This window comes from Acromyrmex echinatior, chromosome 5 (assembly GCF_024713525.1).
Source record: "Acromyrmex echinatior isolate Ae372 chromosome 5, ASM2471352v2, whole genome shotgun sequence".
Taxonomy (NCBI): Eukaryota; Metazoa; Arthropoda; class Insecta; order Hymenoptera; family Formicidae; genus Acromyrmex; species Acromyrmex echinatior.
In genome coordinates, this window is record NC_141856.1 from 1,800,260 (window position 1) to 1,813,194 (window position 12,935).

At 30.2% G+C, this 12,935-nt stretch overlaps 1 protein-coding gene and 3 pseudogenes across 2 annotated transcripts in view; 3 read left to right on the plus strand and 1 right to left on the minus strand.

The window, feature by feature from the left end:
* Positions 1-12,935, plus strand: part of LOC105148625 (cilia- and flagella-associated protein 58) — a 550,890-nt gene that overhangs the window by 15,683 nt on the left and 522,272 nt on the right. The window lies entirely within an intron of this gene.
* Positions 1,641-3,430, minus strand: LOC147909643 (uncharacterized; annotated as a pseudogene).
* On the plus strand, positions 6,139-7,556 carry LOC147909644 (testis-expressed protein 10 homolog; annotated as a pseudogene).
* The window catches only part of LOC147909645 (uncharacterized), an 8,773-nt pseudogene continuing 7,009 nt past the window's right edge, over positions 11,172-12,935 (plus strand).

Consider the following 12,935-nt stretch of genomic DNA (forward strand, 5'->3'; position numbering starts at 1 on the left):
AGTCTTATGTTTTGTAATTCTTTATTGTTAATATTTATATTCTTAGTTATGTAACGGCGCAATGTAGAATATGCTAATTTACATTCTTTGGCCGCTTTGCAAATACTTATTCCTTGTCTATGCAAAGCATTCCTTGTCATAGCTTTTAGCATGGTATTTGGAGAATGATTACCCTTCATTCTAGATTTAAACCGCGCCATTCTAAAAAAGAAAGATAATAAATAATGTTGTAAACAATGAACTATTATTCTTAACAATGAACTATCATTTTGAAGATTATTGGGAAGATATAGAAAACCCTAAAGATATAGAATACCCCATTCATCTCAAATTTTGATAAAAATACACTCATTCAACGCGTTTTTGCACGAAATGAACGAATTTGGCAAACGGCTTTGTTCCCTGAATTGAGATATTAAGCGTTAAAGTTGACGACTATTTAGGTTAGGAAATCTGTCACAGCCACGAAATACTGCAGTGCGAGCATACGCTGCGGTCGCATTTTCATGCTCTATGATTACAAAAATTCAGTGCTTTAGAAATACAAAAATACTGCTTCTAAAACGCAAAAAATCATGATAACGATTTTCTAACCTAAATAGTCATCAACTTTAATGCTTAATATCTCGGTTCGCGGGGCAGAGAGACACTTTTTTCTGCTCGATTCATTCATTTCGTGCAAAAACGTATCGAATGAGTGTATTTTTATCAAAATGTGAGGTGAGCAGGGTATTCTATACCCAAAGAATATTGACCTTTATGTAGTCTAGAACATAGGTATGTAGTCTAGAAATGGTTCGTTGTTGACTACATCAAAATGATTCATTGTAGACCACATAACCTTTTTCACGATAATCTTCAAAATAATGAGGTAAAATAATACAACAGAAAAAAGTTACTTACAAAATATTAAAGCTAAATGTGTACATACAACTATTACACAATGAAAAAAATGATGAGTGTAACAACAAAAACATAAAAAATGCATAAAACTTACGAAAAAAACTTACTTTGCAACTCAAAATTTCTTAAATGTAATCCCACACTGCCATACTTGGCGCGATCTGCCTGCCGACTGGGGAGTAGGGAAAGGTTCAAATGCGAATCACTGCATAATAACACCGCAATCTAATAACGTTGCATTTATGAAATATCGCAATGATTCATAATATACTATTGGTTCACTGTTGGATTATCTATCCTACACATAAAATTAGAATACTGGTTATAAGTTCTACAAGTTTTATGAGAACAAGTTACGAGTCTTACGATTCTATCCATTCTTTTATAATAAAATTATTATATAAGATTGAATCTTTAAAATATAAATTTTTAAAAAATTGTTGCATTTAAAAGTACATTGAATTGTTAGAAAATATATATTTAATAACTATATTTAATATATATATAAACTGTTAGAAAATCTCGCGTCTGAATCGTCATGTGATATAAGAAATAATATCACATATCATGTATCAGAGTCGTGACATATTTTTCAAAGAAAAGATAAGTTTTTTGGATTAAATGATAGGAATAACTATGAACATCTTATTTACTTATTATTTATGTAATAATTTCTAAACTTAATAATGAAATAATTTCTAAATGTTTATATACAATAAATTTATATTTTGTATCGTTTACTCATTATATTCATTACAATAATGATATTCGATGAAAAAATGTTTGAAACATAATGACTTCTTGCACCATGAACATCTTATTACAGCAATATTACTGCAACCTTCGATATCACACCTTGTTGAACTTTTGTCGAAATTAAATTTTACTGGATTTTCAAATTCTTTTGATCTTTCGTGTTTTAAACCACGAATATTTAAATAAGTTGTGATATTGCGGAGATAACAATTGATTATGTATCAGAGATTGTAATTTTATTATATTATTTCTTTCATGAAAATTTATATTATTTTCCAATAGTAAAACAATATCTGAAAATCTTTTGGCAACATTTTATCAAATTCTAAATCCGTAAACATATAATGGTTGTATTTTTCTTGTTCCTTTCGGTACAATCATAATAGTAATATGTTTTCCTGCAGGTATTAAATCTGAAATAATATTGGGATAATGTCCAGTCCATGAATCGATAAGAAGAACGCTATTAGAACCAATGTTTGAAAAATAAGCTTCTTCTAATCACATTTTAAAATGATCTGTAAGAAATATAAATGTTAAATTAATAACTATTTTAAGACTGTTATGAGATTCTTAAATAAAATATAAAATATATCATATCATAGAAATGACAGAGAGATTATAATTTCATTATATTATTTCGTTTATGCAAATTTATATTTATTTTTTAATAGTAAAACAGTATCTGAAAATCTATTATAAAAGGAAATTTATTTAATTACCTGAAGTCATTTTAACAGATTTAAATGCTTTTACAATAACATTTATTGTGATGTAAATAAAATTTCTTGTATTCTTGGTCCAAATATATCATTAGTTTCTTTTAATACAATAAATAAAGGAGACAGCAAATTTCCATTACACGATATTATTAGTTATATGTTGTATGAGTATTGTTGATGATATAGATTGCACACTCTACTTTCTTTATTTCTTGATTAGACAATGATCTTCCAGAATGAATTTCCAATTGGAAACCACTTTGATCAGAATTAAAAACATTTTCAGATCCAAACTGTTCGATAAGTGGTTTCACTGTTTTCAGAAAATCATTAGCTGTATTTTGCAAATTAACGGAATCTTCTATTGGTCTTCTAATTACAAATCTCGTAATTTTTCTCGAAACAATTCGGTGGGACTTTTTGAGTCTTCATACCCAACTGTGAGATGCTTTAAATATAGGATTTAAATTTCCTATGTTTTCTTGAGAGAACTTGTCAATCTCATCTTTAGCGATATCATGAACTATGATTCAACAGCTGCAGTAAATTTATCATGTGTAAATTTGGAAATGTAAAATAATTTTTCTATACGATTTCTACTTGAATGTAATTGTTCTTCCCATAATCCTAATTGACGTTCAGACGAAACTCTTCTAAATTTATTTTGCACTGATTTTAGCGGACGATTCCTTTTATTATTATTTTTTTTCATTAATATCCCAATTCTCAACAGCTCGTCTTTCATAAGAACTGTTAAAGTCTGCGTCATCATTTGAACATTGAGGATGAATTTAGATTATTTTCACTCCATGCTTCTTCGTCATTTTCAATTATTTCAAAATTATGTAGTTTATAAGATTTTTGATAATCGAGATAGATTTCTTCTGTTATTTCCAACCCATTATAGTAAAAAATCCTATCCAACAATAATTTTTGTATGTGTTCTTTTAATTCTATTTCTGCTTCAGTGGTGTTTCTATTAGATATACTGAACTTATATTATTAGATGCTAATAAAAGTCTAACAACATTAAGTGGATTGATAATCATGTCTAAAAATGTTAAACTTTGCTTTGTATCATAATATAAAAACAATTTAACAAATTGTATACATATAATTATGACAGAACGACTGCACTGACTGAACGTAAGACTGCTATGTGAGTATTCTTATACTATTCATTTATTATAATTATCTTGAATGTATATATGTGAACTTATATTACCGCACAATTATTCCTATCATTTATTCCAAGAAACATATCTTTTCTTTGAAAAATATGTCACGACTCTGATACGTGATCTAGAAGGTTATTTCTTATATCTCATTACACATGACGATTTAGACGCGAGATTTTCTAACAGTTTAAATATACTTTATATAAATATATAATATTAAATATAGTTATTAAATATTTTCTAACAATTCAACGTATTTTTAAATGCAACAATTTTTTAAAAATTTATTTTTTAAAGATTCAATCTTATACAATATTAGGTGTATAACTTTGCTTATATCTTTTTCGTATAGATGGTTAGCGGTGATCGAAATAAATAGATCATAGACGTCACACAATAAACTTGGGCATCTGTCAATATAACCCCATAGAAACATTAGTCGATTTGTGTCTGCATCATAAAGTTATTCTCGATTGAAAATGTCAGTTTACGAGCCAAATTCTTCTCATTTGCGGGAGGTTTTAATTTTCTGCTTCAATATGAAGAAATCTGCAGCTGAGGCTCATCGAATGCTCTCAAATATTTATGGTGAAGCCGCTATTAGTGAAAGAACGTGTCGTAAGTGGTTTCAACGCTTCAAGAACGGTGATTTTCACGTTGAAGACCAGCATAGCGGTGGAAGAGAGAAGGTTTTCCAAGATGCAGAATTGAAGGCATTACTTGATCAAGACTCTTGTCAAAATCAAAAAGAATTGGCACGATCATTAGGAGTGACTCAACCAGCCATTTCAAAATGTCTCAAAGCCATGGGAATGATTCAGAAGCAAGGAAATTGGGTGCCGTACGAGTTGAAGCCGAGAGATGTTGAACGGCGTTTGTTTGCTTGTGAACAGCTGCTTGAAAGGCAAAGACGGAAGGGCTTTCTGCATCGCATTGTGACTGGGGACGAAAAATGGATTCATTACGATAATCCCAAGCGCAGAAAATCATGGGGAGTTCCCGGCCATGCTTCCACGTCGACGGCCAAACCGAATATTCACGGTTTCAAGATCATGCTGTGTATTTGGTGGGACCTGCTCGGCGTAGTATATTATGAGCTGTTAAAACCGACTGAAACAATCACAGGCGATCAGTATCGAACGCAATTGATGCGTTTGAGCCGAGCATTGAAAGACAAACGGCCGCAATACAACGAGAGACACGATAAAGTGATTTTGCATGCTCGACCCCATGTTGCGAAAGTGATCAAGACATACTTGGAAACGTTGAAATGGGAAGTCCTACCCCACCCGCCGTATTCTCCAGACGTTGCTCCCTCTGACTATCATTTGTTTCGATCAATGGCACACGACCTGGCTGATCAGCATTTCCGATCTTATGAAGAAGTAAAAAATTGGATCGATTCGTGGATCGCCTCAAAAGATGACCAGTTTTTTCGACGCGGGATTCGTATGCTGCCCGAAAGATGGGAGAAAGTAGTGGCCAGCGATGGACAATACTTTGAATCATAAATGTATAACCAGTTTTTTATAATAAAGCCTCGAATTTCGGAAAAAACGTATATATAAGCAAAATTATACGTCTTATAATTTTATTATAAAAGATTTGGAATAACATTATTTTTAATTTTTACTCATAGAAGAAATTAATAGATCAATTCTAAGCAGAATTGTAAGACTCGTAACTTATTCTCGTAAAACTCGTAAGAACTTATAACCAGTATTTTAATTTTATGCGTATGTATCGTATGATTATTCGTAAATATTTACAATTTCTTGTAAATTTTATGACTAGTAAAAAGCTGTCTGTAAAAACATCGTATAAAGGTATAAACACTTCAAAATTCTTATAATCTGGAGACAGGTAGTGTCTCAGCGCTAAGCTAAGCGCAATGACACTGCCGTGACTACTTTACGCGAACCGGTGAGTTGCCAGGGATTTAGATTATTGGATCTTAATAAGGACTGATCAGGTTGTAAGTGTGCTCAATCGATTGCATCCGGTCTAAATTATAATGAAAGTATTTTTATTTTTTCTCTACGTGTCCTATGAGCCGAGATATTGCGATGCAAATTCGAATCTTAAACTTTATATTAAGATTAAACGTCGTCGTCGCTGCAATGGGGGATTTGTCCTTTTGGAATTTTTGGCGCAAGTGGCAAATGTGGCGCTGGCAATGCATAGTCACACATGTCTATTTTCTGTGGCTAATGATAAATTAGTGTACACTTTTGAAATTAAAGTGAAATAGTTTAAGTTAGGAAATCCGTCACATTGATGGCATAGAGGAACACGTAAGTGATTTTCTGCTTCTGCAATTACACAAATTAGACTTACTCGACACGTTTTTGCGCGAAATAAACGAATCTGGCAAAAAAAATGTATCGCTTTACCCCATAGATCGAGATATTAATCGTTAAAGTTGTTGATGATATTCAAGTTAGGAAATTTGTTACATCGATGGCATAGAAGGATATGAGAACATGTAATTGAAGCTAGAATAAGTATTTTCTGCTTCAATTACACAAATTCTTTGCTTTAAGAATACAAATTATTTTCTATATAATTTTTATTTTTACAGCAGAGTATTTGTCTTGGTTAAATATTTGTCTATAAAGCAGAAAATTTGTTTAACTCTCTATGCCATCGATGTAACAAATTTTTTAATCTAGATATCTATCAACTTTAACAATTAATAACTCGGTTTGCGGGACAAACACATTTTTATGCCATTTGTTCATATAGTGCAAAAATGCATCGAATGAAATTTAATTTTATCAACTTCGAGGAAGTGAGGAAACTAAATTTAACAATTACCGAATGTTGATGTCTTGCATAAATCTAATTGTTTAGTACGTTATAATTCGATTTTGTACATTATTATGTAACTTGTAATGTATTTTCAGGATTTATTAACATGTTTTCGGCACCACAATTCAATTGTGAGACAAGATGCTTTGAAACAATTAAAAGACATCTTGTTATAAAATCTTCTAAAATCTTTACATTCACAATTGAATTCTCTGTTACATAGTAGTTTTATCTCTTGATAAAGAGAAAGAAATACGCACAAATTCATTTCATGCACTTAATTTTATTCTTGGCCTTATGTCAAATGAACAGTTGACATCTTTGCGTGAAATTATATAATATCGTATCTGTGCAATGACACATATTGATCCACGTGTGAAAGAAGATTCTCTTTTCTTAGATGTGCTTGTACAAAATTGTAATAGTGCATTGGCGAAAAATCATAAAATATTGCCTAATTTTTTGGGTATGATATGCAGGTTACATAATGAAGGTAGCCCTGTGGCATAATTAATGACATTATATTCCAAAAGTACTAATATAAATTTGTTAACTACAGAAAACTTTATATAGGTACACCATCGATTATGCCTCCGTTTGTGAAAATGAAAAAATATATTCCAGTTTATAGTGATAATGCGACTCAATTTTGTGAAATTAATCTTGACGAAGATATGATCTTGATAGTTAAGGGGATGCTGGAGCGAAGGCCGAAGTTGATCAAGGTCGATATTACAGGTTTTCATTTCCAATGTATAAGCTGCTTACGCCCTCTGAAGTTAATATGATCATGCAGGAAATTCGATCGATTAATTATCGATATTTTTATTCCGTTTCCTACATTACCATCTTAACAGGGACGTGTATTAGGGTCGGTCCCACAATGTAAGATTCATTTTGGAAAATTTTCCAATTTTAGAATTGAAAAAAAATAAACATAATTGAAGTTAATCTTATATTTGTAGAATCGGACTTTAGAAATTTAGTTGCATTATATACATATTTAGTTGTATTATATACACATGCAATGTAGGCCGTGTTCTAATATATATCACTAGTACTAAAAGTCTGTAATATACATAAAATACAGATTTTTAATTAATAGATATATCGATACGAAACCGTAATAGCACTTTTTTCTTACATCCAATGCCATTTTAGGTTACGATAATATATTATCATAAATGAATATCATAAAATATATATATATATATATTCATGCAGATATTCTCTACGTCCATTTTTATGCAATATTAAAATTTTATATTATAATGTGTAATGATATATAAAATGTAATTCTAATGTTGTATATAAAAAGACATTCATGAATACGAATTACAATTATATTTTATGTGTATTATAATATAAGTGTATACACAATAACACAAAAATATTATACTATTATTGACATATTAGTGAAGACATTAACATGTTAGTGAATTAATGATATATGCAATATTAAAATTATATTTTGGGTATATTATTGTGTATATGTACATTATAATACATATAAAATATAATTATAATTTATATTCACTAATAATGTTTTGTTATATGTTACAACAATGTTAGAATTATCATAGTATAATGTACATACAATTTTCTATATTAGATATATAGTCGACATATTAGTAATGTATAAGTACTATAAGTATCTATCTCTTTTTATTAGACAGAGTAAAAAGAGTTACATTATGTATGTGCAATGTCGTATTCATTTATATATGTATTAGGTGTTGGAATTAATTCGTAGCGTTTTACAAGTGATGGGAAGTACTTTCATTAATGTATTTTTTAATGCTCATGTGAAATAAATAACATTCTTTCATTAAAAACGCTACGAATTAATTCCAACACCTAATATATATATATATATATATATATATATATGAAACACGTGTCCATATATTGACAATAATATATGTTACATCTTGACTCAACCCTAAATGATATTGATCATAGGAAAAAGTGATACTACAACTGTATTTAGATATTCACTGCGAGTACTGAAAATACGTAACTATAGATTTTCAGTATTGACAGTGTACATTGACACATGGGCCTATATAATAGCATTTTTCCTGTCGTACAATGTCATTTTAGGTCAGGATGTGATACGTATTAGCTATACATAGATATTACACATATAATATACATAGCTATACCATTTTTTGCTATGTTTAATAAAAATATGTAGAAGTTAATCATGTTAAAATATTAGTGATGTACTTAAATATAATACACACAAAGGCAATATTGTACAATATTGCATATATGTACTATAATGTGTGAATATACATACGTTGCAGATAGAAGTTATCAATGCTAAGCTGTTTATGCATTCTCTGTGTTTAAATGTGCAATATTAAAATTGTATACATGTATAAAATATATATATATATATAATGCGTGTGTATATATATATATATATATATATATATATATATATATACACACACATAAAATGAAGATTTATCAGAGGATTCGTAATTTGATTATTTTTTTTAAGATGTTACGTCTGATCATTTGTGTTTGACTATCGTTAGCTTTGATTTATGTTCGTTGTATATTCTGATATTGAAAATATAAAAGTATATATCACTAATATTTGATCATAAAAAAATATATCTCTTTTTATTAAACATAGAAAAAAGAGGACATCAGTACACCTTTTTGTTATACGTAACAAAAAGAGATGAAGTAGCTACACACATATGTGAATATGAATTAGAAATATATTTTATAATGTGTGTACACATCATAATGCACATAAAATATAATTCTAATATTCACTAATAGATTGTGTCTATATTATATCTGCATGAAAAGCTAAGTAACTTCTATCTCTTTTTATTATGGGCCTTCTACAATAACACATTAGTTACAAATCAGAAGTCAGAAGCTAAAAATTGATCAATCACAGCCAATTTTTAGCGTTTGACTTCTTATTTATGGCTGATTTATGGCTTATAATTGTAAAAGGCCCATTAAACATAATAAAAAGAGATGGAATAGTTACATATGTATGTGCAATGTTTTTACGTACTGACAATACATGTTACATCCTAAGTTAAAATGACATTGGGAATAAAGGAAAAAGTACTATTACATTACACGTGTATACATGTATTTCAAATACATGGTTGCATCCGAAAATATATCTAAGTCACAGTCAGAGTGTTCATTTAGTAAAAATATACTTATTGTAACTTGCTGTTAGTCAACGTACATTGACCTGTAAGTGTATATATTTGCTAAAACACTTTGAATATAATATACTTACATACATTTCATAAACGTATAGCATCGTGCAAAAATTATGCATGTGACTATTGACTGTGTAATGTATTATATGTTGTATATATATATATATATATATATATACATATATATATATATACATATATATGTATAACATATATATTATATAGGGTGTCCAAAAAGACTCCGGATTTAGGAGCTGAATATAAAAGTGACTATAACTAATCGTAAAGGAATGTGAACTTGTATCGGCATGTATAGTACGCCAAAATATAATGCGTTGCCCTATGATTCACGTTTTACGATTCAATTACGACCATCCTTGTGCTAAGGCTATTACATAACGTTTTTAGAAAAAAACGCTTCAGACAAAAGTTGTAAGGTTTCAAAGAAGCTATTTACTGATATTCAGTTTTTTTTCTTCATTAGTTTCTTTGTTTCGGTTATGTCAAGCAATTAGCTTTTGATTCCATCATGACAATGCATCTATTTGCATTTCTTTAATTGCAGACGCAAAATTCTATAAATTGATTCCGTAATTGTATTTCACCAAATTTAATAATCGAAATGCTTCTGCCAATAAATTAAAAATAGTCAGTCCACGATAAACGCCTCTGACATTTATCTGTAACTAGCCAAAGCACGATTTACGGCTGTGGCATTTTGTTATAATTAGCCAGCTCACAATTAACGCCTCTGACAGTGAATTAAATATAGTCAGCCCACGATGAACGCCTCTGACATTTGTCTATAACTAGCCAAAATATGATTTACGGCTGTGACATTTTGTTATAGCCAGCCAGCTCACGATTAACGCCTCTGGCAGTAAATTAAAAATAGTCAGCCCACGATGAACGCCTCTGATATTTGTTTATAACTAGCCAAAATATGATTTATGGCTGTGACATTTTGTTATAGCTAGCCAGCTCACGATTAACGCCTCTGGCAGTAAATTAAAAATAGTCAGCCCACGATGAACGCCTCTGACATTGGATCATAATTAGGCAAAGCGCAATTTATTGTTATAACAATAAATTTAATCATATCACTTGTATGATAAATAAAAGTGATATTTTCACGAATAACATAAAGATGCTAACCTTTCTCATTCTGGCTTTATAGGGTGCCAACAAGAAACACACATCACAATAACCAATTTTGGCCTTCTAGCCAAACTCTCGCCTTCCAACAAGAGACACAGTGCAATACGGTGCATCATTACAATCTTGTTCGATAATACAAGGATGAGATATTGTACTGTATTGTACTGAATCGCTTGTTATAAAACACCCATAACCTTGTCTTATCAAAGGCAGACAATATTCTGCCTTACATTTTTTCTATTTTGTGGACAAAAAATACTATATAAATATATATATATATATATTCATATACACACATATACACACATATATACATACACATACACACACGCACACACATATATATATATATATATTATATATATATATATTTATATATATGGTTGTGTGTAGGACACTACTACACTACACTACATTGACAGTATTGTTGTGCGGCAATGATACTGTGAACGCGGGCCATACTGGTTACAGCTGATTGACTCGTATAACGCCGTTGTTTTCTACACATACAGCGTCACGCAAAATGAATATGTATGCACACATATATATATATATATATATATATATATATATAATACACATACATACAAAAAATTGTTATTTATCACTCTAAGAAAAAAGATACATAATCGATATCATGATCACATTATCTTTTCCTTAGCGACTAATTAAGAAAAGGCGTTCACCGTATCTAAATCCACGTTATTGTAAAAAGACTCTCTATTATCTTTGAAGTTCTATTATTGATACGTCATTTAAATGTATTCTCCAGGTTTATTCCACTAAAAAAAAAATACAAATAGATGACCAGATGTATGATGCGGTAAAGTAAAATTTTATATTACATTCTGTGGCACAAAAACGTGATCAGTAACTCTTTGAAACTGAATGTATCATAAAAATAATATAGTAATATTTTAAAAGTACATTACATTTAGTAAAATGCATTAAGTTATTAATATGATGTTCAATCACCATTATTAAGAAAATACAATATTATGTAGGAAGGAAAATATTTTCATGACAATTTGCTGAAAGATATGGCAGCATGTTTCTTATACTGTGCACTCTTGAGATACACGTCCACGCGTGAGCGGTTCGGCCGTCAAGCGTCGAGCGATTGTGAAGGAAAAGTAGGTAGCATTTCAGAAATCGGCTCGAAATGCGCAACTAATTTCGAGCACATTGAAGTACACGTATATAATTTTTGAAATTTTATAAAAAGTATATTTGGAGTAATATGTTTATTAATAAAATTTAATAAATAAAATGTTATTTATTAAATAAAAATTAAAAAAGAAAAAAGTAGAATCGAACATAAGATCTCCAATATTCTGATCTTGCACCCAACGCCCGAGACCACGTTGAGTTCTTGCAGATCATCTCGACGAACGCGATACATATAGTGCACGGAAAGTCGTAAACTATTGTATATCTCATCAATGTTTACGTTTTGAAATTATTTTTGCATTTGCATTTTTGCTACGTTAATGAGAAAGATATATGATTAATATAATTTAATAAAAAGAAAATGAATTTTAATTCGACAAAAATTGGAGATTTTCACATCAGCTGGAGTATTGAATATTAGTCCAAGAAACCGAAGTCTGTCAAAAAAAAAAAACGGAGAACTGGCAACCGTGTTCGTGATTTAAAATTCTTTCAATTTCTGTTATTTCGATAGAGCGAGACAGAGAAAAAACAAACAGATAGAAGCTCCGATTGTAATCGGTGAGTCTCTGCGCGGACACGCCGAACTGGGCCCGCTAGCAAAACAATGAGTCATCTGTCTCTGTCCTTCTCTCTATGGTCGCTTGTTTCTAGCGACCGAAAATATTTTCTCGACGATCTCGACCGCTTGGCGTGTATCATAAGGAGGAAAGAGACATTCTAGACAATACATAATTTTTATTAAATTATATTAATCCTTTGCCCTACGATTTAAGTTACGATGGCGCGTGCCATAATTAACAGCCTGGAACATATTGTTTATGTTTGGCCCGATAGACATACCACGGCTCTCATCAATGATACTTATGTTTGGCCCGATTTCTTTACCACGAGTCTCACACGATATTAGTGAAAGAGTTAATCATATACCTTTCTCATTAATATATAATAGCAAAAATGATTTCAAAACATGATAATTAACGAGATATAGTTTACGATTTTCCGTGTATTTTATGTACCACGTTCATAGA